The sequence below is a fragment of the Cebidichthys violaceus genome, unplaced genomic scaffold, assembly GCF_023349555.1.
Source record: "Cebidichthys violaceus isolate CVI_PGR_0920_01 unplaced genomic scaffold, fCebVio1.0.p SCAF_23, whole genome shotgun sequence".
NCBI classification, from domain to species: Eukaryota; Metazoa; Chordata; class Actinopteri; order Perciformes; family Stichaeidae; genus Cebidichthys; species Cebidichthys violaceus.
This window is the reverse complement of record NW_027176406.1, coordinates 32,305-37,500: the sequence shown is the minus strand read 5'-3', so window position 1 is coordinate 37,500 and position 5,196 is coordinate 32,305. Positions and strand designations below refer to the sequence as shown.

The window sequence follows — 5,196 nt, the reverse complement described above, 5'->3', positions numbered from 1 at the left end:
CGGGGAGCAGGGAACTATCCTTTTTCCCAAAATTAGTCTGACTCCAGTCTGGTCCTACGTTTAGTTGACCATGCAGAAAATAATCTAAACCCCTAAACTACGTCTAGCTTTAATCAGTATGTTATGGAAGAGAAGAAAGACTAAAATATTTGGAGAGTTTTCTAACCGTCTGATGGAAAACAAGATAACCATTTTACATTATTATGCAGGTTATAAAAGGCATCAATGTAAAAGAGAATTGGTTCATGCTGCATACATTGAGAGAGTAAAGTTACGTCATTTCTGGTGCCATGGTGACGGCTTGCAAATGCAGACAAAAAAGAGTGAATAATTGCTAAAATGCAACAATAATTACATTCTGTTGAATATATAATAAAGATGGAGGGTCTCAACTCAACACAGATAAAGTTGAGTAGTGGAATTTACTAAAGCTACAACTAGACAGAGACAACGATGACAAACTGGTTGTACCTGCCGGAGAGGAAAGACGGGCGGCCTTTTTAATTTAGCATATCAATCAGTTAAGCACGGCGCGCGGACACGAGGGCGGCGGGAAGACACGCGCGTGCACATACCGATACAGTGCAAAAATCACCGTTTGCTCAACTAAAACTTTAGTTCCTTCAAGATTCTGGTTTGTTTGAGTTAGTTTGTTTTACTTTTATCGGCCTAGCTAGCTAACAAGAAATGAGCTGTAATGTCCGACCAACACTATATACTATACGTCAGCCACTAGGACCAGCATGAATGTGGCGGAGTCCAAACCAGACTCCTTGAAGAAAATAGTTCACGCTGTACTTGTACAACACAGCCACGCAGCTCTCCATCACTCGCGTGTGGGCGAAGATTAACTCCAATAGCGACCAAAAACAACACAGAAGCCACACATTCAACACATGTACAAATACTAAACGCACAGTTAATTAGCATACACGCACTGTAGCCTGGTGTAAACTGTATTCAACGCACAATGGTCCATTCAGGCTGGGCAACAAAAGCCCACAGAGAGCAAAAGAACACAATAAAACGACAACAAGTGCGCCAGCAGCATCGTGAGAGTTGATTAAAATACGATTAAAAATGTACCTGGAGTGTCTTTCGAGGAGTTTTGTCGGTGAGGAGGTTGATTCAGACGTTAGCACCGCTCCCTTCTTCTCGAGCCCTCTAAGCGCACCCAGTGAAAGCGAGCTTTTCTTCACTCACCAACAAGGAGAGAACTCACCACCGCTGGTGGGCAGAGATAGTGTGTGTATGAAGATGAGGCACGCGGAGGAAAAGATCTGTCGCTGTTTAAATGTAGGCCTTAACTTTGACGCATGCGCTGTAGCTATGACAATATTATATCTATGTATATGTATGTATATATATATATATACGTATATATGTATATATATGTATGTATATATATATATGTATATATATATATATATACATACGTATATATATGTATATATATATATATATATATACATATGTATACGTATATATACGTATGTATATATATATATATACATATATATATATATACATATATATATATACATATATATATATACGTATATATATACGTATATATATATATATATACGTATATATATATATATATATGTATACATATATATATATATACATATATATATATACGTATATATATATATATATACATATATATATATATACGTATATATATATATATATATATACGTATATATATATATATATATATATATATGTATATATATATATATATATGTATATATATATATATATATATATGTATATATATATATATATATATATATATATATACGTATATATATATGCCACTATTTCGTTTTAAATACTGGGCCAGAATTATTTCTAACATTTTGCCCAAATTACCTTTCGTTTTGTAAAAAGTAAAAAGAAAAAAATAATACTTTCTTTTTTTACAACAATTTAGCTGGTTTGTATTGCACTGCAATTTATCTAATACAAAATACAGTTTGTTCCACTGAACTTTGCTTTTGCAACTTTCCTCTGGACCCTCTGTTACAGAGTGAGACCTCTTCGTTTTTCAAAGCTGTCTTTGGGAAGCGACAGTAATGTAGACCCGCCCACTTGTGACATACAGTACTTAAATAAAAAAGAGGAACATGCCGGTTTGGCCGCGTTCCAACATTTCAACCTCCGCCTGCAGGTTTTCCTCGTGCCGTTCATGCCCGCTGTGACCTTTACTGATCTCAGGGTTGACACATGTTCAGGGTGTTTTCAGCACTTAAAAAAAGTATGCATATTAAATGCAAAGATGTATTTGTAACTGACACAGAACAGAGCCCTTGCCTGTTCCCCTTACCCATTGACCTACTTGTTTCACAAACTAGACACATCCTAAATACAATCTTGAAGATAAGATAAACCTCAGAGAATCAAAAGCTCACTTTTAATTATCCTGCATGGGAATTGTCATTATGATGTCATGATGCACTTAATCTCGGAATATTATCCCAGAATTTCTGTCCAGATTACTGCCCGAGGAATTACTATTATCATTTATTGGGACCACTGATGACCAAGCTAGACAGGTTTGACGGATCGGAACTGGCTGACCAATATCAAGCCTGACACTCTTGGCCCACTCTATGATGCCTAATCACATAAGTAGTCCCTGTTCAGGTCATTCACGGGACGCTTTCCACCCTTTTTTTACTCTAAAACTGGGTAGGCTAAAGTGATTCTCAACTGGTGGTTCGCGACCAAAAAGTGGGTCGCGGAGCCGTTTTCAGTGGGTCAAAAAAAGAAGAAAAAAAATCCTGTGCTTTTATTTTGAAGGGGATTTTTTATGCAGCGGAGTTATTCACACTCCTTATTAACAGTATTTGGCATTAATGCCTTGTAATGCTAATACACACCCATTTCACATGTATAGAAGAACACCCACACAGTTTGTTTTCATGCTAATTGAGCGAAACGCAAGTACGACACCGACTACATGAGATATGGATTTTCTTACATTGAGGACAAAAGAGGGCAAAAACCTCAGTGTGTTTTGTGCAGTGAGGTTCTGGCACAAGAAAGCATTAAGCAATCAAAACTGAAGCGTAATTTGGAAACAAAACACCCTTCTCTCAAAGATAAACCTGTTGAGTACTTTCAAAGACGACTTCAAGACCTGAGGACATCACAAAAGTGTCTTACTGACCTGCAGCCATGGACATGGACGTGTTGGATCAATCTGAAAACTATACCTCTGTCAAATGACACTATAAGTAGGCAAATTGAAGACATGTCGGATGAACAACAGACCACAGCTCGAATTAAGGCAAGCGGTCATTTTGCATTACAAATAGACAAATCTACAGACATAAACAAAGCAGTTTTACTCGTTTACGTGAAACGTGTGGGACAAGGACTGACAGGAACAATTTCTCTGCATAAGAGAGCTCCCTACTACTACGACTGCAGAGGTTCAAACTGCACCATGGACCGTGGACCGTGGACAACATCCACGGTCCGGACAGGTCAAGCCCAGGAAGGGGAGCACCAGTCTTTGAAGTAAATTTTACATAATGGCCAAATTACAGAATTACAACTTCCATGTCTGTCACGTGACACCATGGGGCCCAAAAATACTTCTTTTTTTTTTTACCATAGACTTACATTGGGAAAGAGACGTCTGTAACAATCTGGATCATTTTGTATTCGGAAGTCATATTTTTTTTGCTTCGTGCGCCACTGAGCAACTTTCACAGGTATGAATGAGGCAACGTCTTCGACACTGTATCAAGTTCTGTTTTTACGTCTATAGGACGGGTCCACACGGTCACACAAACTGCCGGTACGCGGACGTCTTACGCGTACACCGGTGGGGTAAGGTGGCTACGAGGGGCCCCAGTGCACACTATTATTATGACGGGCCCTGGTGCAAGCTAGTTACCAGTCGTGAAGCACACACCATCGTATTGTCTCATCACATGATCCAATAGAGACTTGACATTGCACAGTATCAACATACATATTACCCAGCAAGCATCATTGCACATGTGTCTATGACAAAAATACCAAATATAAGCAATTTTCCATTTAATGTACATTTTTTAATAGTTTATTTATCGTTTATGTAGAATGAGCATATCACATTGTTATTGCTATTGACTATGACTATATACGCGGACCCTCGCGTAGCCTTCTCACAGTTGATCATAATTCTCCTGGTTGATAAAAAGACAAGCGCAGAGATACCTAGTGGTAGCTACTTCTCCGCACTTGTCTTTATATCAACCAGGAGAATTTTGTCTCCATTCCAGGTTCGGATAATGACTGAACATCTTCATGACTGCACAATGCAACAGAACTCAAACACCCGTGTGTATATTTCCATTGTTGTTTATTGGTCAGTATTTCTCACAGGCAATAATAATCATTGTCATAATAGTGCACTTTTCCTTTTTTGTAATTATACTACAAACATTTCTCTTCGTCGTCGTCGTCATCATCATTTGTCGCGTTAGCTGTTTTTCTCAAACCCGCCCTCCCCCCACGCACCTCCCTCAATTTTTTTTCCTGACGTCACAAATTCTTCCTTCCACTGAGTGGAGCGGAGGTACACAAGATGGGGTGGGGGGTGGGGGGGGCAGGTGAGGGGTGATGGGGAATATGGGCGGGAGACAAGAGATTATAGTCGTACAATTCTAACTGCAGAAGAAGAATGGGCAATAATGATGAGAGGAAGAGTCGTACGGTGACTACAGTGTCGATAAAATATAGTGTACATAGATATGGATGGCATACAATGGAGACAGAGACAGGCATAGAGTGTATACAAATGTATACAGCATCTGCGTTGAAGTATACGGCGCGTATAAAATGTATACAAGGGGAGGGGACGACTATATAAGGGGGTGAGATATGTGCAGTTGGAACAAGAATGGGCGTGGAGCATGATTCAAGAAATACAAAGAGGAGGAATGGGGGGGTTGTAGAAAATGTATAGTGAATGGGGGGGGGGGGGGGGGGGGGGGGGGGTAAAAGAGGAATGAGGGAGGGAGGGGTGACATTTCTTTCATTAGGAGAGTTTTGCAAGTCTCGCAGCCGCAAATGTGCCAAGGATCCCGTTGTGTCTTTTTTGGAATGGATTTTGATGCAAAGTTTGCTCAAAGTAGAGCAAAACCTGCCGCATGCTTCTGCCTTTCTTTCTTTTCTTCCTCTTCCCATTCA

At 39.4% G+C, this 5,196-nt stretch overlaps 1 protein-coding gene across 1 annotated transcript in view; it reads right to left on the bottom strand.

Moving 5' to 3' along the window:
* cpt1a2b (carnitine palmitoyltransferase 1A2b) overlaps positions 1-1,170 on the bottom strand; it is a 36,678-nt gene extending 35,508 nt beyond the window's left edge. Inside the window, exon 1 of the mRNA XM_068718269.1 lies at positions 1,087-1,170. The gene's annotated coding sequence lies outside the window, so the exon portion shown is untranslated. The remainder of the gene's footprint in view (positions 1-1,086) is intronic.
* Between the last annotated feature and the right edge of the window lie 4,026 nt (positions 1,171-5,196).